The sequence below is a fragment of the Bombina bombina genome, chromosome 7 (genome assembly GCF_027579735.1).
Source record: "Bombina bombina isolate aBomBom1 chromosome 7, aBomBom1.pri, whole genome shotgun sequence".
In the NCBI taxonomy this organism is placed as follows: domain Eukaryota; kingdom Metazoa; phylum Chordata; class Amphibia; order Anura; family Bombinatoridae; genus Bombina; species Bombina bombina.
Genome location: NC_069505.1, coordinates 627,192,920 through 627,218,681, shown reverse-complemented (window position 1 = coordinate 627,218,681; position 25,762 = coordinate 627,192,920).

Sequence of the window (25,762 nt, the reverse complement as noted above, 5' to 3'; positions counted from 1 at the left end):
AATCCCATACACATATATATGGCTCTCCCAACAATTAATTTAGTCTCGCACAATGTGAGAGGGCTAAACACGGATATTAAAAGGCGCACAGCATTTAACCACTATAGGAACCTCCAGGCAAATGTCATTTTTTTACAAGAAACCCACCTCACCAAACCACAAATCCCCAAATACTGGTCCAGAGGTTTCCAACAAAGTTATCACTCCACTGCTGGGGAGAAAAAAAGAGGAGTATCAATACTGCTGCACTCCTCACTACACTTTATACATACTAACACGATAGCAGACAAAGAAGGTAGATATTTATTAGTACTGGGCCAATTACAGGGAGTAGAGATCTTGTTCTGCAATATCTATGCCCCAAACGAAAAGCAGGACGTGTTCTTCAAGGAGATCACGTGTTTACTAACAGGCTGGTCACAAATTAGGATAATTTTAGCAGGGGACTTTAACGTTGACCTTCAGGCACTCATCTACACGCAACAACCATGCCCCTCCAAAAAACTGGCCCGCATGCGAGCAGTGGCTAATGCTGTCTCAAACTCATTGTCCCCACACACTCTGGTTGACACGTGGAAATCTCTATACGGGGTTACAGCGGATACGACATATTTCTCAGCTGCACACACTAGCTACTCTAAACTAGATTATATTATGATAAGTCAAATTCTATATCCACTTTTACTATCAGCCAAAATACACCCGTGTACATGGTCAGATCACTCTATCACACAGATGACGCTCCAAGGTATACACAACTCTAGCAGAATCCAGACCTGGACATTTGACCCATCTTGCCTTCAAAATACACAGACAAAGAATAAACTGACGCGGGCTATGGAAGAGTATTGGACTTTCAATCAGGGCACCACAGATAGTCCGGTCTCGGTATGGGCTGCTCACAAAACAGTAGTTAGGGGCTTGTTAATAAAAGAGAAAGCGATGCTTAAAAAGAGAACACAGAAGGTAGCGGAGGGATTGACTAGAGACATTGAGATGTTGGAGAAGAAACATAAACAAACCCTGAGCACCCCCATCTTAAGACAATTAGACCAAAAAAGACAGCAGCTTAATGAGATCCTCAATAGTCAATCGATAAAATATGCCCATAGAATGAAAACTCAGTATTTCTTATATGCCAACAAGCCAGATAAATATTTAGCCAAAAAGATTAGAGACAATTATTCGGCCATGTCAATCCCCTCGATATGTAAAGGAGATGGTAACGAGACAAGTCATCCTCAAGAAATTGTAGATGCCTTTGCTTCCTTTTATCAAGAACTATATGATGGGAACAAAGTGTCTCACAACGCCTCCACCAAAGGTTTACTTGGGGATTTTCTCTCTAAGGCAAATCTGAGGAAAATTACAGACTCGGATAGAGACTCGCTAAACTCCAAAATCACCACGACAGAGGTGGCACAGGCCATTAAAGACCTTAAGTCAGGAAAGGCTCCCGGACCTGACGGTCTTCCGGGCGAATATTACAAGATGTTTGCAGGCATGCTAACCCCACATCTTACACAATTTGCAAATCATGTTCTAGAAGGCGAGGTGCTATCTAAAGACCTACTTCAAGCCAAAATAGTGGTCATCCCAAAGCCAGGAAAAGAACCAAAGCAATGCGCCAGCTATAGACCAATTTCCCTCATAAACCAAGATATCAAAATAGTTACAAAAATCATGGCTAACAGACTAAAACACATTCTCCCCAGTATAATCCATCCAGATCAGGTCGGCTTTATTAAAGACAGGGAAGCCCCGGACAACATAAGAAGGATGGTGTCGGTGATAGACTACCTTAAAAGTCATGGGGTGCCTTCTCTGCTTCTCTCCCTGGACGCAGAGAAGGCATTCGACAGGGTGGACTGGAGGTATATGTTGGAGGTTATGGAGGAGATGGGTTTCAGGGGACCTTTTCTTTCGGCAATTACCACATTATATTCCACCCCCACTGCATTTGTTAGAGCGATTGGTCATCAATCTCGCACTTTTAATATCCTCAACGGCACTCGGCAGGGGTGTCCATTATCCCCCCTGCTCTTTGCAATTTGCATAGAACCCCTAGCGGAGTATATTCGAGGAGAGGAAGAGATTAAAGGTCTAGAGATAGGGGGTAAGTCCTATAAAATAACATTATTTGCGGACGATGTCCTTTTGACATTGACTAGGCCACTGACTTCCCTGCCCATTGTCTACAACACCCTGGACCAATTTTCAACTATCTCAGGTTATAAAATTAACATCGAAAAATGCGAAGCCCTTCCCATTGAAATACCTAGGCCCACTATCAAACTAATTGAGGTCAACTTCGACTTTGCGTGGGTATATGACCACGTGAAGTATTTAGGAGTTAAATTGACACCAGACTTTAGTAAGCTTTACCAGGCTAACTATCTTCAGTTATACAAAATCATAAAACATGACATTGCGAAATGGCAACATTATGGCTTTTCATGGTATGGGAGACTTTCCTCGGTTAAAATGAATATTCTACCTAGACTCCTATATCTTTTTAGAACACTACCGATCGAGGTCCCCAAAGCTGACTTAGATACTATTCAGTCTAAACTAATTACTTATCTGAGGGGAGGAAAGCATGCGAGAATATCTGGTCTTCTACTCATAAGACATAGGCAACTGGGGGGAATAGGCTTGCCAAACCTATGGGATTACTATCAGGCGGCTAGGTTAACTCAGACCTCTACATTAGGAAGACGGGGTTGCGATATTGTTTGGCCAACTTTGGAAACATCCATGGGGGGACTGAGCTCCCCAGACGACGCACTTTGGAAGAGGGAGATATGGAAGGCCCCAGGGGGCTTTAAACCACAAGCACTTTTGATCTCTCATAAACAGTGGAACAAATCAATGTATACACATAAGTTAATTTCAGAACATACTCTCATAAGACCACTAAAATATTTACTTTCAGGAGATTGCCACATTCACATAGACAAATGGGAGAACAAAGGCCTATACAGGGTAGCAGATTTTTTACAGAGAGGCTCTATACTCACATTCATACAATTACAGGAAAAGATTAGTCCCTACCCCCTACACTGGTTCATATACTTGCAGATCTCTGCTGTTATCCGTTCGTATACCCTTAAGGGAAGGGAGAACCAGCCAACTACACTTGGGAGGCAATGTAGCGCAATTACTAGGCCCAAACAAGCCATCTCACATATGTATCAAGCTATTCAATCAGCTAACATTAAGAGTATGCCACCCATAGTTAGCAGATGGGAAAGAGACTTGGGTATTGAGCTTACAGGAGAAGATTGGTATAGTATAACATATGAAGCAAGTAAAGGTTTGTTGAGTGCAGACCTTAGAGAGAATAGCATAAAGTCGGTGTTCCGATGGTACCTGACACCTGAGAGACTAGCGCACTCTGCCAAGGGGGGCTCCAACTTCTGTTTTAGAGGGTGTAAAATTAAGGGAACCTACATACATATGTGGTGGGAGTGCCACAAAGTTCAAGTTATCTGGATGCAGACTTCAAATCTCTTATCCAACTTGCTAGGGGACCACATTGAAGTCACTGCCCCGCAGGTACTACTAAATATTAGAAACAAGAACTATAACACTCACATCAATACCTTTTTTAGAATTATCTTCACAATAGTTAGGACCTCAATCGCCAAACACTGGAAGGTGGGGGTCCCAGATTGGTCAGAGATCATTAATAAAATCTCAAATGTGTATGCCATGCACGAGACAGCAGCCCACCTACAAAACAAGATAGACACTTTCAGTAAACTTTGGTTCTACTGGATTATGAGGGGATCTAGTGGTGATCCTCATTGAACTTCAGGAAGGGGAAGGATTTGGAGATAATTATATATTCAAGCTTATGACTAGCTTATGACATGGTTTAGGAGTCACAGGAGAGGAGGGGGGAGTTGAGTACACAGTGATCTGATTTGTTATTGTTGTTATCCACTACTGTTTCCTTTTTGTTTTATATATTTCTTTTTGGGTTTTTTTTCTTCAAAAAATAAAGAAAGGGTGCATTAGGTCTGGCCACTGTTGGTCTGCCTGAAAGAGGGGACTTTTGTATATGCCAACAAGAATTACTGATATGTAACACCCACTGACGGGTGAGCCGGTAGTGGCTTGTACAGTTGTAATGTCTGTTTTTCTTTATCTTATGTTGTAATGCTCTCAATAAAAATTATTTCAACTAAAATAACTCTGGTATTGAGAGTCCACAGAATGGCTGCGTTAGGCTCCAAAAAAGGAGCGTATAGCATATTTAACGCAACTTCAACTCTCGATACCAGAGTTGCTTACGGACGCGGCCAGCCTCAAAAACGTGCTCGTGCACGATTCCCCCATAGAAAACAATGGGGCTGTTTGAGCTGAAAAAAAACCTAACACCTGCAAAAAAGCCGCGTTCAGCTCCTAACGCAGCCCCATTGTTGTCTATGGGGAAACACTTCCTACGTCTGCACCTAACACCCTAACATGTACCCCGAGTCTAAACACCCCTAACCTTACACTTATTAACCCCTAATCTGCCGCCCCCGCTATCGCTGACCCCTGCATATTATTATTAACCCCTAATCTGCCGCTCCGTAAACCGCCGCTACTTACATTATCCCTATGTACCCCTAATCTGCTGCCCCTAACACCGCCGACCCCTATATTATATTTATTAACCCCTAATCTGCCCCCCACAACGTCGCCTCCACCTGCCTACACTTATTAACCCCTAATCTGCCGACCGGACCGCACCGCTATTCTAATAAATGTATTAACCCCTAAAGCTAAGTCTAACCCTAACACCCCCCTAACTTAAATATAATTTAAATCTAACAAAATTAATTAACTCTTATTAAATAAATTATTCCTATTTAAAGCTAAATACTTACCTGTAAAATAAATCCTAATATAGCTACAATATAAATTATAATTATATTATAGCTATTTTAGGATTTATATTTATTTTACAGGTAACTTTGTATTTATTTTAACCAGGTACAATAGCTATTAAATAGTTAATAACTATTTAATAGTTACCTAGTTAAAATAATTACAAAATTACCTGTAAAATAAATCCTAACCTAAGTTACAATTAAACCTAACACTACACTATCAATAAATTAATTAAATACAATACCTACAATTACCTACAATTAAACCTAACACTACACTATCAATAAATTAATTAAATACAATACCTACAAATAACTACAATGAAATAAACTAACTAAAGTACAAAAAATAAAAAAGAACTAAGTTACAAAAAATAAAAAAATATTTACAAACATAAGAAAAATATTACAACAATTTTAAACTAATTACACCTACTCTAAGCCCCCTAATAAAATAACAAAGACCTCCAAAATAAAAAAAATGCCCTACCCTATTCTAAATTACTAAAGTTCAAAGCTCTTTTACCTTACCAGCCCTGAACAGGGCCCTTTGCGGGGCATGCCCCAAAGAATTCAGCTCTTTTGCCTGTAAAAAAAAACATACACTACCCCCCCCCCAACATTACAACCCACCACCCACATACCCCTAATCTAACCCAAACCCCCCTTAAATAAACCTAACACTAAGCCCCTGAAGATCTTCCTACCTTATCTTCACCTCACCGGGTATCACAGATTGGTCCTGGCTCCAAAATCTTCATCTAAGCCCAAGCGGGGGCTAGACATCCATCATCCGACGGCTGAAGAAGTCCAGAAGAGGCTCCAAAGTCTTCATCCTATCTGGGAAGAAGAGTAGATTTGGACCGGCAACCATCATCTTCCAAGCGGCATCTTCTATCTTCATCCGATGAGGACCGGCTCCATCTTGAAGACCTCCACCGCGGACCCATCTTCTTACGACGACGACGACTTCCCGACGAATGACGGTTCCTTTAAGGGACGTCATCCAAGATGGCGTCCCTCGAATTCCGATTAGCTGATAGGATTCTATCAGCCAATCGGAATTAAGGTAGGAAAATTCTGATTGGCTGATGGAATCAGCCAATCAGAATCAAGTTCAATCCGATTGGCTGATTCAATCAGCCAATCAGATTGAGCTCGCATTCTATTGGCTGTTCCGATCAACCAATAGAATGCGAGCTCAATCTGATTGGCTGATTGAATCAGCCAATTGGATTGAACTTGATTCTGATTGGCTGATTCCATCAGCCAATCAGAATTTCCCTACCTTAATTCCGATTGGCTGAAAGAATCCTATCAGCCAATCGGAATTCGAGGGACGCCATCTTGGATGACGTCCCTTAAAGGAACCGTCATTTGTCGGGAAGTCGTCGTCGGAAGAAGATGGGTCCGCGGTGGAGGTCTTCAAGATGGAGCCGGTCCTCATCGGATGAAGATAGAAGATGCCGCTTGGAAGAAGATGGTTGCCGGTACGGATCTACTCTTCTTCCCGGATAGGATGAAGACTTTGGACCCTCTTCTGGACTTCTTCAGCCGTCGGATGATGGATGTCTAGCCCCCTCTTGGGTTGGATGAAGATATCGGAGCCAGGACGGATCGGTGTGATACCCGGTGAGGTGAAGACAAGGTAGGAAGATCTTCAGGGGCTTAGTGTTAGGTTTATTTAATGGGGGTTTGGGTTAGATTAGGGGTATGTGGGTGGTGGGTTGTAATGTTGGGGGGGGGGGGTAGTGTATGTTTTTTTTTACAGGCAAAAGAGCTGAATTTCTTGGGGCATGCCCCGCAAAGGGCCCTGTTCAGGGCTGGTAAGGTAAAAGAGCTTTGAACTTTTGTAATTTAGAATAGGGTAGGGCATTTTTTTATTTTGGGGGTCTTTGTTATTTTATTAGGGGGCTTAGAGTAGGTGTAATTAGTTTAAAATTGTTGTAATATTTTTCTTATGTTTGTAAATATTTTTTTATTTTTTGTAACTTAGTTCTTTTTTATTTTTTGTACTTTAGTTAGTTTATTTCATTGTAGTTATTTGTAGATATTTTATTTAATTAATTTATTGATAGTGTAGTGTTAGGTTTAATTGTAGGTAATTGTAGGTATTTTATTTAATTAATTTATTGATAGTGTAGTGTTAGGTTTAATTGTAACTTAGGTTAGGATTTATTTTACAGGTAATTTTGTAATTATTTTAACTATTTTAGCTATTAAATAGTTCTTAACTATTTAATAGCTATTGTACCTGGTTAAAATAAATACAAAGTTACCTGTAAAATAAATATTAATCCTAAAATAGCTATAATATAATTATAATTTATATTGTAGCTATATTAGGGTTTATTTTACAGGTAAGTATTTAGCTTTAAATAGGAATAATTTATTTAATAAGAGTTAATTTATTTCGTTAGATTTAAATTATATTTAACTTAGGGGGGTGTTAGTGTTAGGGTTAGACTTAGCTTTAGGGGTTAATACATTTATTAGAATAGCAGTGAGCTCAAGTCGGCAGATTAGGGGTTAATGTTTGAAGTTAGGTGTCGGCGATGTTAGTGAGGGCAGATTAGGGGTTAATACTATTTATTATAGGGTTAGTGAGGCGGATTAGGGGTTAATAACTTTATTATAATAGCGGTGCGGTCCGGTCGGCAGATTAGGGGTTAATAAGTGTAGGCAGGTGGAGGCGACGTTGAGGGGGTCAGATTAGGGGTTAATAAATATAATATAGGGGTCGGCGGTGTTAGGGGCAGCAGATTAGGGATACATAGCTATAATGTAGCTGGCGGCGGCGTGCGGACGGCAGATTAGGGGTTAATAAGTTTAGGTAGCTGGCGGCGACGTTGTGGGGGCAGGTTAGGGGTTAATAAATATTATATAGGGGTTGGCGGTGTTAGGGGCAGCAGATTAGGGGTACATAAGGATAACGTAGGTGGCGGTCGGCAGATTAGGGGTTAAAAAAATGTATTCGAGTGGCGGTGGTGTGGGGGGTTTAGGGGTACATAGGTAGTTTATGGGTGTTAGTGTACTTTAGGGCACAGTAGTTAAGAGCTTTATGAACCAGCGTTAGCCCAGAAAGCTCTTAAAGGTACATGCCACCCACATTTTTTCTTTTATGATTTAGAAAGAGAAAGCAATTTTAAACATCTTTCTAATTTACTTATATTATCTAATTTGTTTTATTCTCTTGATATTCTTTGATGAAAAGCATATCTAGATATGCTCACTAGCTGCTGATTGGTTGCTGCACATAGAAGCATCGTGTGATTGGCTCACCATGTGCATTGCTTTTTCTTCAAATAAGGATATTTACAAAATGAAGCAAAATAAATTATGGAAGTAAATTGTAATGTTGTTTAATATTCTATTCTCTATCTGAATCATGAAAGAAAGATTTTGGGTTTAGTGGCCCTTTAACTACTGACTTTTTTCTGCGGCTGGAGTTTTGTCGTTAGATTTCTAACGCTCACTTCAGCCACGACTCTAAATACCGGAGTTAGAAAGATCCCATTGAAAAGATAGGATACGCAATTGACGTAAGGGGATCTGCGGTATGGAAAAGTCGCGGCTGAAAAGTGAGCGTTAGACCCTTTTTTGACTGACTCCAAATACCGGCGGTAGCCTAAAACCAGCGTTAGGAGCCTCTAACGCTGGTTTTCACGGCTACCGCCAAACTCTAAATCTAGGCCTAAGAAAGCTACAATGTAATTAATAATTACATTGTAGCTATTTTAGGATTTATATTTATTTTACAGGTAACTTTGTATTTATTTTAGCTAGTTAGAATAGTTATTAAATAGTTATTAACTATTTAATAACTACCTAGCTAAAAGAAATACAAAATTACCTGTAAAATAAATCCTAACCTAAGTTACAATTAAACCTAACACTACACTATCATTAAATTAATTAAATAAATTACCTACAAATAACTACAATTAAATACAATTAAATAAACTAACTAAAGTACAAAAAATAAAAAAGCTAAGTTACAAAAAAATAAAAATAATTTACAAACATTTCAAAAATATTACAACAATTTTAAGCTACTTACACCGAATCTAAGCCCCCTAATAAAATAACAAAGCCCCCCAAAATAAAAAAATGCCGTACCCTATTCTACATTAAAAAGTTACCAGCTCTATTACCTTACCAGCCCTTAAAAGGGCCTTTTGCGGGGCATGCCCCAAAGAAAACAGCTCTTTTGCCTGTAAAATAAAAATACAACCCCCCCAACATTAAAACCCACCACCCACATACCCCTACTCTAACCCAAACCCCCCTTAAATAAACCTAACACTACCCCCCTGAAGATCATCCTACCTTTAGCAGTCTTCAGTTAGCCGACCACCGATGGAACCGAAGAGGAGATCCGGAGCGGCAGAAGTCATCATCCAAGGGGCGCTGAAGAAGTCTTCCATCCGACTGAAGTCATCATCCAAGGGGCGCTGAAGAAGTCTTCCATCCGATTGAAGTCTTCATCCAAGCCGCGTCTTCAATCTTCATCCATCCGGAGCGGAGCGGAGCCTTCTTCAGACAAGCTGACGCGGAGCCATCCTCTTCTTCCCGACGACTAACGACGAATGACGGTACCTTTAAGTGACGTCATCCAAGATTTCGTCACTCGAATTCCGATTGGCTGATAGGATTCTATCAGCCAATTGGAATTAAGGTAGAAAAATCTGAATGGCTGATTGAATCAGCCAATCAGATTCAAGTTCAATCCGATTGGCTGATTGGTTCAGCCAATCGGATTGAACTTGAATCTGATTGGCTGATTCAATCAGCCAATCAGATTTTTCTACCTTAATTCCGATTGGCTGATAGAATCCTATCAGCCAATCGGAATTCGAGTGACGCCATCTTGGATGACGTCACTTAAAGGAACCGTCATTCGGCGTTCAGTCGTCGGTGGAGGAAGATGGCTCCGCGTAGGCTCGTCTGAAGATGGCTCCGCTCCGCTCCGGATGGATGAAGACGCCGCCTGGATGATGACTCCAATTGGATGGAAGACTTCTTCAGTGCCGCCTGGATGATGACTTCAATCGGATGGAAGACTTCTTCAGCGCCCCTTGAATGATGACTTCTGCCGCTCCGGATCTCCTCTTCGGTTCCATCAGTGGTCGGCTGGCTGAAGACGGCTAAAGGTAGAATGATCTTCAGGGGGGTAGTGTTAGGTTTATTTAAGGGGGGTTTGGGTTAGAGTAGGGGTATGTGGGTGGTGGGTTTTAATGTTGGGGGGGATTTTTATTTTTTAGGCAAAAGAGCTGTTTTCTTTGGGGCATGCACAGCAAAAGGCCCTTTTAAGGGCTGGTAAGGTAATAGAGCTGGTAACTTTTTAATGTAGAATAGGGTAGGGCATTTTTTTATTTTGGGGGGCTTTGTTATTTTATTAGGGGGCTTAGATTAGGTGTAAGTAGCTTAAAATTGTTGTAATATTTTTGAAATGTTTGTAAATTATTTTTTTTATTTTTTGTAACAGCTTTTTTTATTTTTTGTACTTTAGTTAGTTTATTTAATTGTAGTTATTTGTAGGTAATTTATTTAATTAATTTAATGATAGTGTAGTGTTAGGTTTAATTGTAACTTAGGTTAGGATTTATTTTACAGGTAATTTTGTATTTCTTTTAGCTAGGTAGCTATTAAATAGTTAATAACTATTTAATAACTATTCTAACTAGCTAAAATAAATACAAAGTTACCTGTAAAATAAATATAAATCCTAAAATAGCTACAATTTAATTATTAATTACATTGTAGCTATCTTAGGGTTTATTTTACAGCTAAGTATTTAGTTTAAATAGGAATCATTTATTAAAGTATAGTGTAGTGTTAGGTGTAATTGTAACTTAGGTTAGTTTTTATTTTACAGGTAAATTTCTCTTTATTTTAACTAGATAGCTATTAAATAGTTAATAACTATTTAATAGCTATTGTACCTAGTTAAAATAAATTGAAAGTTACCTGTAAAATAAAAATAAATCCTAAGATAGCTACAATATAATTATTATTTATATTGTAGCTATATTAGGGTTTATTTTAAAAGTAAGTATTTAGTTTTAAATAGGAATAATTAATTTAATAAGAGTTAAATTTATTTAAATGTATTTAATTAATATTTAAGTTAGGGGGGTGTTAGGGTTAGTGTTAGACTTAGGTTTAGGGGTTAATAATTTTATTACAGTGGCGGCGGTGTAGGGGGGGCAGGATAGGGGTTAATAAATTTATTATAGGTGGCGACGGTGTAGGGGGGGCAGATTAGGGGTTAATAAGTTTAATATAGGTTGCAGCGGGGTCCGGGAGTGGCGGTTTAGGGGTTAAACTATTTATTTAGGTGCGGCGGGGTCCGGGATCCATAGGATAGGGGTTAATAACTTTATTATAGGTGGCGGCGGTATAGGGGGCAGGATAGGGGTTACTAGGTATAATGTAGGTGGCGGCGGTGTCCGGGAGCAGCGGTTTAGGGGTTAATACATTTATAAGAGTTGCGGCGGGGTCTAGGAGCAGCGGTTTAGGGGATTTATTTTACAGGTAATTTTGTATTTCTTTTAGCTAGGTAGCTATTAAATAGTTAATAACTATTTAATAACTATTCTAACTAGCTAAAATAAATACAAAGTTACCTGCAAAATAAATATAAATCCTAAAATAGCTACAATTTAATTATTAATTACATTGTAGCTATCTTAGGGTTTATTTTACAGCTAAGTATTTAGTTTAAATAGGAATCATTTATTAAAGTATAGTGTAGTGTTAGGTGTAATTGTAACTTAGGTTAGTTTTTATTTTACAGGTAAATTTCTCTTTATTTTAACTAGATAGCTATTAAATATTTAATAACTATTTAATAGCTATTGTACCTAGTTAAAATAAATTGAAAGTTACCTGTAAAATAAAAATAAATCCTAAGATAGCTACAATATAATTATTATTTATATTGTAGCTATATTAGGGTTTATTTTAAAGGTAAGTATTTAGTTTTAAATAGGAATAATTAATTTAATAAGAGTTAAATTTATTTAAATGTATTTAATTAATATTTATGTTAGGGGGGTGGTAGGGTTAGTGTTAGACTTAGGTTTAGGGGTTAATAATTTTATTACAGTGGCGGCGGTGTAGGGGGGGCAGGATAGGGGTTAATAAATTTATTATAGGTGGCGACGGTGTAGGGGGGCAGATTAGGGGTTAATAAGTTTAATATAGGTTGCAGCGGGGTCCGGGAGCGGCGGTTTAGGGGTTAAACTATTTATTTAGGTGCGGCGGGGTCCGGGATCCATAGGATAGGGGTTAATAACTTTATTATAGGTGGCGGCGGTATAGGGGGGCAGGATAGGGGTTACTAGGTATAATGTAGGTGGCGGCGGTGTCCGGGAGCAGCGGTTTAGGCGTTAATACATTTATAAGAGTTGCGGCGGGGTCTAGGAGCGGCGGTTTAGGGGTTAATAACTTTATTTAGTTGCGGGGGGCTCCGGGGGTAGAACAGTATAGTTAGTGTGGGTGCTTAGTGACAGCTTGTCAATAAAGCTGTCAAAAAGCCGAAGAGCAGCGAGATCGGATGAGTGATAACTATCACAGTCCGCTGCTCATCGCCCCGTACTTGGTGCGTGGCTTTTTGACAGCTTTTTTTATAACTTAGGCGAACTTTGGCGATTCAGGTCCACGGCGGCGATGTTAGACGAGCTTAGGCGGGCGTATTGGGCCGGCGAAGGCAGGTAAAGTAGACGCGTTGATAACTAGAGGCCTCTGCATCAACTATGTAATTTTCCATGGGAGTTTTGCCATGGATCCCCCTCCGGCATGCCACAGTCCAGGTGTTAGTCCCCTTAAAACAACTTTTCCATCACTATTGTGGCCAGAAAGAGTCCCTGTGGGTTTTAAAATTCGCCTGCCTATTGAAGTCTATGGCGGTTCGCCCGGTTCGCCCGTTTGCGAACATTTGCGGAAATTTGCGTTCGCCGTTCGCGAACGGAAAATTTTATGTTTGCGACATCACTAATGCATATATATTTTCAGTCTTAGTAAGGATACCTTATAGAAAATCGTAATGGTATACTCTTTTTTCAGCTTTTTATAATCACTATAATGAAGACAATGAAAAATCCTTTCCAGTTCGTATTAAAGCTTTGTTAATAAATGTTTTCAAAGTTTTTCTTTGTGTCTCGGATGTAGCTACAAGCACCCAAGTTAGTGTACTGACCGGTCAGTTAGAGTTTCTTACTAAACCTTTGGACGGATGTTTCTACGCATCTGGCAGACTTGTTTGCTGTAACCTTACCACGCTGAATTCTCCTTAATTCCTAAGCGTGTATGCAGCGTCTTCACTGCCTGTGTGTGTGTTTCTGGTCACCTGACCTGATCCGCCAATTGGAAAGTTGGTAATGCGCTCCAAATGCGCTCCAAATTCAAACTCAAATAACGGAAATGTAATGGTATAGTTGCTATTTCAGAATCCAAACAGTTTAATGTTCCTGGAACTCCTGAGTAAAAAGTGACTTTTCCACGCGTTTCGGCAATTAGTGCCTTTATCAAGATGACTCGTTATAGTAAAAGCTTCTTTTTATAGTTATCTTCTATGCCACCTCTATTAACCCTAAAGGGACAATATCAACCAACTTTATTGTTCTTGTAAATCATACAATGTATACTCTTAGCTTTAAATATTATGTTTAGAGCAAACTAATGTATTTTGAGTTCTATATTATCAATCAGACATATTAATTCATTAATCTTATTTCACCAAAACAATTAATAAATAATACTCTTAGCTTTAAATACCATGCTTAGAGCAAACTAATGTATTTTAAGTTTGAAATGTGTACAATATTATCAATCCGACATATCAATTCATTATTCTTATTTCACCAAAACAATTACGGCTAGATTTGGAGTTTGGCGGTAGATGGCCTGCTAACGCTACGCGTGGTTTATGTCTAACGCACGGCATTGTTTGACTCTGGTATTTAGAGTTCAAAAAAGACCATCTAACGATGCTCCTAACGCGTGTATGTCACACGCGGAATACTGCCCGCGTTAGACCGTCTCCCATAGAGATCAATGGAAAAGCAAAAAAATAGCTTTTTTCACCTAACACTCGATCTCGCGAGAAATACGCACAGCTCGGTCATATGACGCATACCACATCATGCACAACAATAACACGCCGCAAATGTCACAACAACAATCAATCAACAAAGCACACAAGCATTACACATTCACAAGCGGGGGGATTTTTAATAAAATTTAATACGGGGAATACGCATATACTTTAAGATGCGGAAATTCGCAAAATAACAACAAGGAATAAAAAATATATACATACACTAGAAAAATAATCGCATTCAATATCACTATATATTAGGACAAACATACATATACAACACTTCACTAATACCACACCATCGCAAATTCACATTTAAACAGAATACTATTGGACAATGTTATCGAAAACGACCACTATGACATCATCGCATTCTACACATTCCACAAATACTAACTCCAAATGAGCATGCGCAAATTCACACAACTAATACACATTGCACTAATATTAATTGCTAATAAAGCACACCTGAACACAATTTACAACGGAAATTGGTACATCATTATTATTTACACAGGGTATATAAGCACCACACAAGCATGGCTTCTTTGACTGTGTTGCTGGTGGGTCTTTGGAGATTGGAGGTTTAAGATTAGAGAGTTTGTGCATTATTGTGAGTGAGTTAGTGTTAGCGTGAGAGAGTCAGTTGTTAGTGTTATCGTGAGTGAGTTAGTGGGAGTTAGTGGGAGTGGGAGAGAGTCAGTTAGTGGGAGCGTGAGTGAGTTAGTGGTAGTGGGAGTTGTTAGTGAGAGTTGTTAGTGAGAGTTAGTGCTAGTGTGAGTCAGTTAGTGGGAGCGTGAGTTAGTGGTAGTGGGAGTTAGTGAGAGTTAGTGGGAGTGTTTGTTAGTGAGAATTAGTAGTAGTGTGAGTTAGCGAGCGAGTGATTTTTCTGTACACTTAACACATTTACACGCAAACACATTCAATACATACATACACTTATCAATAACACTACATACACTCCATACCCCATACCCCCTCATACTACACTCCATACCCCATTCCCTGTAGTCCCATTCCCTTTCATCCCATTTACTCTTATCCCATACCCCATACCCATCCCATACCCATCCCCTAGTTACATTTAGTTTACATATCCTCCTTTTAGTCTTCTTCTTCTTTTGATTTATTTAAATACTCCTTACCCTCTTTGTTTTTTTAGATCCCTCTCACACTTTCAGCACTTTTTTTGTCTTTTTAGTTCTTTATTTTGACCCCCTTTCATTTCATCACACTCACTTTTTGTTTGATTATTTGGGGTTTAGTTTAGGGAACAGATGGAGGGCAGGCAGGGGAGAGGTAGAGGGTGGAGGAGAGGGAGGGGGAGAGGAACAGGGCAGGAAGGGGGGCAGGAAGGGGGGCAGGAAGCGGGGGTGGAAGCGGTGGGTGGACCCAGCCACTTGGTTCAAGATGAACAAGTGGCTGGGCCCAGTGGCGGACAGAGTAGGGCTTCACAGTCCGGGAAACAGAGGGCATCGTCACAGGGGAAGGCCAAGGCGACTAGGGAGGCGAGGTTTTCGATGGAGGAGAAGGAGGCCCTCGTAGAGGCCTATATGGCCAGGTATAGGAGGCTGCAGCACCAGAAGACTACCCCGACTGAGAAGAGGAGGCTCTGGAATGAAATAAGGAATGCAGTCAATGCAGTGGGTGGCCGGAACAGAGATATGGACTCTATAAAACATCGCTACCGGGACTGTAAGATGGATCTCAAGAAAAAGTTAAGCCTGGAGGCCCGACATTCCGCAGGAACCGGTGGCGGCCCTGCCCTGGAAATCGAGTACTGCCGATGGGAGGAAATGTTGCGGCCCAGCATCTCCGAGGTGGATGTAGTCGGTATCGGAGGAATTGATACCGGGAACCTGCCATTCTCATCTGACGGTAAGCTCATTGAAGAATAAATTCACATACGAATGTATTTCAAGGGACACTATACGCAAACCTTTACTTTCATGATTGAGGTAGCGAATACAATTTGACAAAACATTCAAATGTACTTATATTACCTAATTTGAATCATTCTTGAGATATATTTTAATGAAGAAATAGCCATGCACACGGTGAGACAATCACAGGAGGCAGCTATATTCAGCTAACAATCAGCATCTTCTAAGCATATTTAGATATGCTTTTCAGCAAAGAATATCCAGAGAATGAAGCTAATTAGATAAGAAAAGTACATTAGAAAGTTGATTATAAATGTATGCTTCTAAATCATGAAAGATAAAACATTGGGTTTCATGTCCCTTTAAGGATCAGATTAATGCTATAACGTTGTTTACACGCATTCAATTACTTTGCGGTTACATCAGTATCTAGGCTATAGGTTAGGTGTGCATTTAAACAGACTGAAAACAAACGCTAAAACATTCAGATTGACCAGAGATATCACAAACACGGTTTAGAAAATGCGGAAATCGTATTGATTGTTAGATTTCAAAGTGGATTAATGATTCTGCATTTGTAATTGTATCGTAAGCTAAGTCATTTAAATCTTCATTTGCAAATATGCTAATATATACAATTTTTATTTTTTTAAATATACAGAGTCTGGGGAGGAGGCAGCACAACAAATACAGCCTCCTCCATCTCCCCGTGATGAGAGTGGTGGGGAGGAATTTCCACTTCGGAGGGAAGAGGCCCCCCGTGACGAAGAGGACACGGAAGCAGATGAAGAGGCCCCGGAAGCAGAGGAGGAGGCCGCGGAACCAGAGGCCCCTCAAGAACCCGCACACCGCCGTGCACGGGCACCCCGCCGTGCACGGGTACCCCGCCAAGCACAACAAGAGGAAATAGCGGAGGTGCGGGTTCTACTGGACTACATAGACCAGATGCGTAACTCCCGGATACAAAATATCGAAGGCCGAACTCGAATTCTTGATGGACAAAACCAAATAATTGAAGGCCAAAACCAAATAATAAACATACTTAATAGAATAGAACAAGGGCAAAACAGAATCATTAATCTACACCAAGAGATGTTTAATTTTTTCCGGGAGGCGCATGCTGGTCTGCCTCCTGGTCCGCCTCCTGCTGCTGGGCCTCCTGCTGCTGGGCCATCTTCTCCTGCCGGCCCATCTTCTCCTGCCGGCCCATCTTCTCCTGCCGGGCCATCTTCTCCTGCCGGGACATCTCCTCCTGCCGAGCCATCTTCTCCTCTTCAGCCATCTTCTCCTCTTCAGCCATCTTCTCCTCCTCAGCCATCTTCTCCTCCTCAGCCATCTTCTCCTCCTCACCTTGGTCGTCCCAGTACTCTTCCTTCCACTCTTCCCACAACATCTCCAAGGAGAACTCGTCAGAGTCGGCAGTTGCCCCTCCCAGAGCCTCAGCCCCGTGGGAAGAGGGGAAGGAAGAGGAAGTAAGTATTTGTTTTCATGTTTAATGTTTTTTTTATTTAATGTGTAATGGATAGGTATGTGATGATGTGGTTTTCATACACTTGTGGACCACACTCTGTATATAATCTACTTCTATGGGACCGGGTCCATGGAGGCAGATTGTTTGCAGAGTGTGGGTTATAAGTGTGTTAAAACCACATCATCACATACCTATCCTTGTTCATGATATTGATTGGTTTCTGTGATGTGATGTCCAAACTGTTTCCCGAATCGCAAACAAAATTACCATTACAATTATCCATGATGGCATATTACTGTTTGAATGCCAATAACACAGCTTAAAGGGACAGTCAGAAAATTATTGATTACAAAGAAAACACTGTATTACGCATTATCAAGTTGGAAATAACAAAACATGGAGAAATACGTGTGACTTATGTGCTTACCCTTGTATCTATGACTATGAAAAATGACCACTTATTTGTTGTTCTGACATAACAACATTTTAGATATCAATGATCAATACATGGTAAATAATATGCTGTATGAGCACAAGGTTTTACATATACAAATGCTATCCAAATGCCCTCTAGTGGTCAAATTGTATAATGATTACATGCACTCTTCAAGCTCGAAGAAATGAGCACACGAACCTCATAGGTTTAGCTCGCAAATTAAAATAAACACAGACAAATGATTAATTGGTGAGAAACATTTGATATCATTGATATTACAAAATTGACTTTTAGAATAATGCAAAACATTATTTGTTTTCTAAACTGTCCCTTTAACAAAATTACATATGCTAACATATATTTGATTGTTGGTATATCTACATGTACTTGTTCAAACAATAAATTTGGAAATCAGATTTATATTGACGTGTTAAATAAAGTCTATTTTCTTAAAGAGACATTATTGTGTTAATTTATTTTTATAAAGACATTTGTTTTAACAATAAATATGGTTTAAAGTCCTTTTAGGAGTGGGGGGTGAAAATATGCTAACAATAATATATTTGGAGATTAACCAATGTGGAACTCATACATGATACAATACAAAAATAAACATTTGCATTAAAGGGACAGTATACTATATTTTTAACAGAACTGTATGTAATAGACACTACTAGAAACAACAAGATTAACATATACTGATATCAATATTACAAAGCTTTAAACACTTTCAAAGAAAATCGGGTTAGCTCTATTGAAAATATAGATGAACCCCCATTACAAACGTAAAACAAGACAATACACCATCATACACAAAACAGGAGAAAGCTGGAGATGGTACTCACATGAAACTTAGAGGCTTGGCGAGGAGTCTGAAAATTACTTACATTTTATTTGAACAGAAGCAAAATGAAACGTGTATTTGTTAAACAATGGACTATCTAACTAGAGAACAAATTAAAAGATTTGATTTATAATGTGAGTGTCTAATGAACCTTTAATAAAATATACAACGAAATTACATTTAGAAGAAGTCGGCATCATATATTTAGCATATGATAAAGATAAATGCATATTGATTACTTTATTCTAACACAATAGCGCATATTTATGAATTAGATATCTTTAACATTAAACACAACAGTCATTTTTCAGAAAAAGGAACATATTGTTGACAAACATATTAAACAACATGGACTATAGAGATTTGCACTTGCCTCGAAATATCATATGCATGAAAACATTTTGCTTTCGTTCGTTTATTCAACCAGACATCCAGCAAAAGAGAATGTGGTGGTCTTTATCAGCTACGGGTCAACAATGTAACATGATGCAAAAAATCTATATTCGCAAGGTTTTTAAAACTGGCTTCATTCACAAACGTGTTTAACGTGCACAAACAAATATTGCGGGACTACGTAATACAATCAGACGTTTTTTTTACCTTTGCATGTGACGTCTTAATTAACATGGCGCTTCCTTGATCACGTAAGAACGCCATCCAATAAAAGGCACATTCTTGATCACGTAAGAACGCAAAAAAAAAAGGCGCATCCTTGATCGCGTCAAAATGCCATCCAATAAAAGGCACATTCTTGATCACGTAAGAACGCAAACAAAAAAAAGGCGCATCCTTGATCGCGTCAAAACGCAATCCAATAAAAGGCACATTCTTGATCACGTAAGAACGTCAGTCAATACAAGGAATCATTGGACAGCCTGGCAGGTGACGTCTTAAGCAACATGGCGCATCCGAGATCGCTGAAAAACCGCAGCCAATACAAGGACTCAGTTGACAGCTTGGCATATCAAAAAGAAACGTATTTATATTTTAGTAACTAGTATGTGTGTAGATTGCTATCTAGGAATGTCACAAAATCATGAATCATCTTTTCGGACTTGACTGTCCCTTTAACTATAGCTATGGTGTATATCTTTAACATTTAAAAGATACACATGAGAAATACATATGCCATTGATGTTTTAAGATATGTTTATATTGTTTTTTAATAACAATAATGACACATGTATTGATCAAACGTGTCATTTATTCAAGTTGAAATATGGTCAGCCTACCTATAACCATATATGGGAGGAGAAGTATTTTGTTAACATATTTGTTAAAAAATATTCATCATCTAAAATATGCGCATTACACACAGAGATTTATTTGGTTACACTTTTACAATAAGATAGAATTGAAAATTAAATACATGTGCTGTCAACATTACAATAAGATTGTTTATTAATAAGATTATATGTCCTTGTTCATGTAAAAAGGACAAAAACGCTTTAGAAATGGAAATACATTCATTAACAATTGTGCTCACCATCACTTAAAGGGACATTATTTTGTTTTTAAAAAGAGCATACACATAGACAATACTATTTCAATAAAATGAACACTTTACAGGGATTATATCATTGTATCAATACTCAGATCATTTGTTAAAGGTGCATCAATTCATGCAGAGTTTCTAAATACACACATGGATGTGAAAATTGAAATATACATATATACACAAATAACAATCTATATATACATATATAAAAGAATTACTATGCTAATCATAATCATGCAATGATAAAGCTTTGAGAAAAATATATAAAGACAAATAATAAAATTACATTGGAGATGTTAATCTTAAAGTCATTTACAATTGTATTACATATATGATTCTTGAAAATCCATTATTTTTGGTAGGTCCCTTTAAGGATCAACCAGATAAACTAGAGCTTCCAATTAATAAAATGAAGAATGAGGACAAAGAATCGTGCAATGACATGTCTTTTATTAGTATGTAAGAAAACATCAACAACGTTTATAAATAATCTTGTAAAAATAAGGAATATTTGAGCCATATGACAAGGTAACAGAGTGCATCACAGTCCATGAAGAGAGTTGCCAAGGGCCAGCATAGCCCCATTGGAGACATATGACAAGGTAACACAGTGCATCACAGTCCATGAAGAGAGTTGCCAAGGGCCAGCATAGCCCCATTGGAGACATATGACAAGGTAACACAGTGCATCACAGTCCATGAAGAGAGTTGCCAAGGGCCAGCATAGCCCCATTGGAGACATATGACAAGGTAACACAGTGCATCACAGTCCATGAAGAGAGTTGCCAAGGGCCAGCATAGCCCAATTGGAGACATATGACAAGGTAACACAGTGCATCACAGTCCATGAAGAGAGTTGCCAAGGGCCAGCATAGCCCCATTGGAGACATATGACAAGGTAACAGAGTGCATCACAGTCCATGAAGAGAGTTGCCAAGGGCCAGCATAGCCCCATTGGAGACATATGACAAGGTAACACAGTGCATCACAGTCCATGAAGAGAGTTGCCAAGGGCCAGCATAGCCCCATTGGAGACATATGACAAGGTAACAGAGTGCATCACAGTCCATGAAGAGAGTTGCCAAGGGCTAGCATAGCCCCATTGGAGACATATGACAAGGTAACAGAGTGCATCACCGTCCATGAAGAGAGTTGCCAAGGGCCAGCATAGCCCCATTGGAGACATATGACAAGGTAACACAGTGCATCACAGTCCATGAAGAGAGTTGCCAAGGGCCAGCATAGCCCCATTGGAGACATATGACAAGGTAACAGAGTGCATCACAGTCCATGAAGAGAGTTGCCAAGGGCCAGCATAGCCCCATTGGAGACATATGACAAGGTAACACAGTGCATCACAGTCCATGAAGAGAGTTGCCAAGGGCCAGCATAGCCCCATTGGAGACATATGACAAGGTAACAGAGTGCATCACAGTCCATGAAGAGAGTTGCCAAGGGCCAGCATAGCCCCATTGGAGACATATGACAAGGTAACACAGTGCATCACAGTCCATGAAGAGAGTTGCCAAGGGCCAGCATAGCCCCATTGGAGACATATGACAAGGTAACAGAGTGCATCACAGTCCATGAAGAGAGTTGCCAAGGGCCAGCATAGCCCCATTGGAGACATATTACAAGGTAACACAGTGCATCACAGTCCATGAAGAGAGTTGCCAAGGGCCAGCATAGCCCCATTGGAGACATATGACAAGGTAACAGAGTGCATCACAGTCCATGAAGAGAGTTGCCAAGGGCCAGCATAGCCCCATTGGAGACATATGACAAGGTAACACAGTGCATCACAGTCCATGAAGAGAGTTGCCAAGGGCCAGCATAGCCCCATTGGAGACATATGACAAGGTAACAGAGTGCATCACAGTCCATGAAGAGAGTTGCCAAGGGCCAGCATAGCCCCATTGGAGACATATGACAAGGTAAAAGAGTGCAACAGGCACAACAATAAACATAAAAAAAGGCCAAATGGCAACCATAAAAACAAACATCAACATGTGGACGGAGGATTCTTATCAGCGCCCTTGGAGCATCTCCAGATCCTCCACTTACTGGTCATCCCCTTCATCGTCCTGTGCCTGTCCAGCTACAGATTCAAGCATAGAGTTCCACCGCCTCATCTGACGTAGAGTCATATGCTGAACCTGTAGCTGGGCCTGCATGGTGTCGGCCATCCCTCTCAGGACAGCTGCGTTCCTCAACACGGCCTGCTCTACGCGTGCTAGACCTTCTAGCGTGAGCAATGTTGAGTCACAGCCTAAAATAAAGAAAAAAACAAATATTAATGATAATTACACAACAGACAAAATAAAAAGCAAATATACATTGTCATCATAAAGACAAATCATTCTTTAAATTAATTTGTTGACATTGATTATTTACACATGAAATATATTATTCAGACAGACCTAAACCATTAAATGGACATTTTAATCCAACATGTTGTCCCCTTTAATTGGTTTTTGATGATCCACTTTTACAGCTTGAGTGTCTAAAATCTTGTAAAAGGATTTACATTGTACTTACATTAGCAATTTAAAGATTTTTTTTATACTGTGGTAGGCACACCTATCCTTAAACATTTTGGCGTTGAGGACAAGCTGTGTAAACATAGCAACCAGAAGAAATTACATTCCCACTGGGTTATACAAGAGATAATGTATGAACATTTGTACATACATTGTTGGATCCAAATAGTGGTGATTGGTATATGTAGTGATATCAAATTAAAGGGACAGTAAACCTAAATATTTTAGTTACTGATTCAGATAGAGCATGACATTAAAAAGAATTATTAATTTACTCGTATTCTTTAAATTTTAGAATTCTCTAGCTATATTTTAAATGCAAGAATGTAAGTTTATAGGGCAGGCCATTTTTGGTTATCAACTTTGGTTGTCCCTGCTGATTGATGGATACATTCATCCAACAATAAAGAAATGATGTCCATATTTTATTGGAATAAAAAACAATATAGGCATTTCTTTGTTTCAATAAAGATAGCAAGAGAATGAAGAATAATTGATAAGAGTAGTAAATTATAAATTTGATTAACATTGCATGCTCTATTTGAATCACAATTGAAAAATTTTCATTCAGTGTACCTTTAAGTATCTTATAATGTTGATTTTGAATGATACTTACAGCTGTGCCTGGGAAGGACAATCCGACACCCAGGACAATGAAGGTTGAGACAGGGGGGAGGGATGGGATTGGGTTGTGGAGGGATGGGATTGGGTTGGGGAGGGATGGGATTGGGAGGGATGTGCTGCTGCTCTGGGGTAGCCCGTACAGCTGGGGAGTGGTGAGTTGGGGGCTGGGCAGCTGGGGTAGCTGTACGGGCCAAAAGACGGGGAGAGCGGCGAAGAGGGACGAAGGGGCGTTTTTTGGGAGGGATAGGACAGGACAAATGGGAAGGGCCGGGAGGGGCAGGGGGCTGGGCAGGGGGCTGGGCAGGGGACTGGGCAGGGGGCTGGGCAGGGGACTGGCAGGGGGCTGGGCAGGGGACTGGGCAGGGGGCTGGGCAGGGGGCTGGGCAGGGGGCTGGGCAGGGGACTGGGCAGGGGGCTGGGCAGGGGACTGGGCAGGGGAGGAACAATGATGACCAGAAGCGGAGGATCCATCTGAAATAAATATAATAAATATATTAACATCTCATACATCATGAAATCAAATCAACGCATTTCAACTTGATTATGTTTGCAATATACTTAGAAGTGTGTTTGAATTTCTAAACAATGATGACATGAGGATATGGTATGCATATAGGCACTCAGATGAATAGCAATGACTGTCTGTACAATTCTAAAATTATTATTGTGGTTTGGCCTAGAATATGCATGTGACATCATGATGGCATGAATTTGAAATCCAAATATTTAAACAAATCCAAGCATATCTTCATGATGCCTTATATATAAAGGGGGCAGTAGTGTATTTGAACAGACAAATAATATTCCTTTTTAAAGTGCAAAAGCTGTAGACTTTGAATGTCTTCAATAAAATGATTTCCAATAAAGCAACATGTTGGAAACATGTTAGATATATTTCACATACCATCAGACTTCAAGGGAGTCTCTTCCTCCTCCGTCCCACATGTTAAATCAATCTCTGTAAAACATAACATGTTGTGTACACGTTAAGATCAGATATTATAACATATGTTACTGTTGCTCAAAGACACACATCAATGTTGCATTAAAGATATACACACCCAAAGTTATGATTTACATCATTTTGATGGAGCATACAAATGACATTAGATTTGTTATTCTCAATGATTCATATTTTCGATGTATTGTTTGTATTAATTTTAAAATCAGAAAAGCATAGTACATAGAACATTTAAGATTTCTCATGTGTGTATCACTTGATGACTGTTGTCAAAAATGAACATGGAAACAAACATATGCTATACATCTTCTGAATAACAAAGGTGTAGACTAAGAAAGTTTTAATTACTAATCTTTCAATATTCAAAGAAAATGAATATATAATCAGAGGAGTAAATTATATGTTTGTTTCAAATGTTATGCTTCATCAGAATCATGCTCATAATATTGATTACCAATACACCTTCAATGACATATAAATGAGTCAATGGACTTACCAGAAGACCGCAAATGCGGCTCTGTGTCAGTGCTGGATTCCTCAGGGCTCCCCACACCAACTCTCTCTATGAATGATATAGATATATATTAGTGAACACATTTGGGATATCACTAAATCACATCTGTATCGATTTATAAGAATAATCAACTTGAAAATGTGAAGAATAGAGCAGTCATTATAAAAAAAAATGCTTGATTGAATCAAGGTGATTCTGTAAAAAATGATATATTGAACATATGTTTAATTTCTGACTATATTAGACATCAAACTCATCTCATACGATGCTATTGCATATCTAAATATACCCATTGATCAATGTTCTTAAAAGAATACACACAAACCACATTTTGAATAACAGCTGTTGACAAATATAAACAAAGACATGTGGCACATCGAGCCATTTGTGCAATGTACAGTAATCTTGTTTAGGATACAACACATATTGATCACAATGCCAAACCAAATTGATTAGTACAAATATGTAATCATGGTGCTGTTAGAGTATGCTTATATCTATAAAGTAACTCCAACAGTGAATATGTGAATTATATATCAATATTGTCTAATCCAAAGAATGTAAGGATTAATGAATCTATTGTTTATTAAAGGGACACTGACATGATTTATTTCAATCATTGATTTAACTGTTCAAACTGTTCCAAATGATTTAACATGACTCCTATTATAATTTTAATGTTGCTACATTTTAATCTTAAAGGCAGATAAGCAATATTGGATTAAATAAATATTGTTTGTTGAAGGTATCCACCAATCATCAATAAAAACCCAGGTTGGTCAACCAAAATTGAGCTGCAGATAAACGTACATTCTTGATTTTAAAATACATTTAGCAATAGAATATTTCACATATGATTATAGTATTATATTTAAATGTTGCTTAATATTGCATGCTCTATCTGAATGACAACATTAATAATTTTAGCTCAGTGTCCCTTTAATATAAAAATAGATTGATTTGACAATGTTGGTGTTAATGAATTCTCTACTCCATATGTTGATG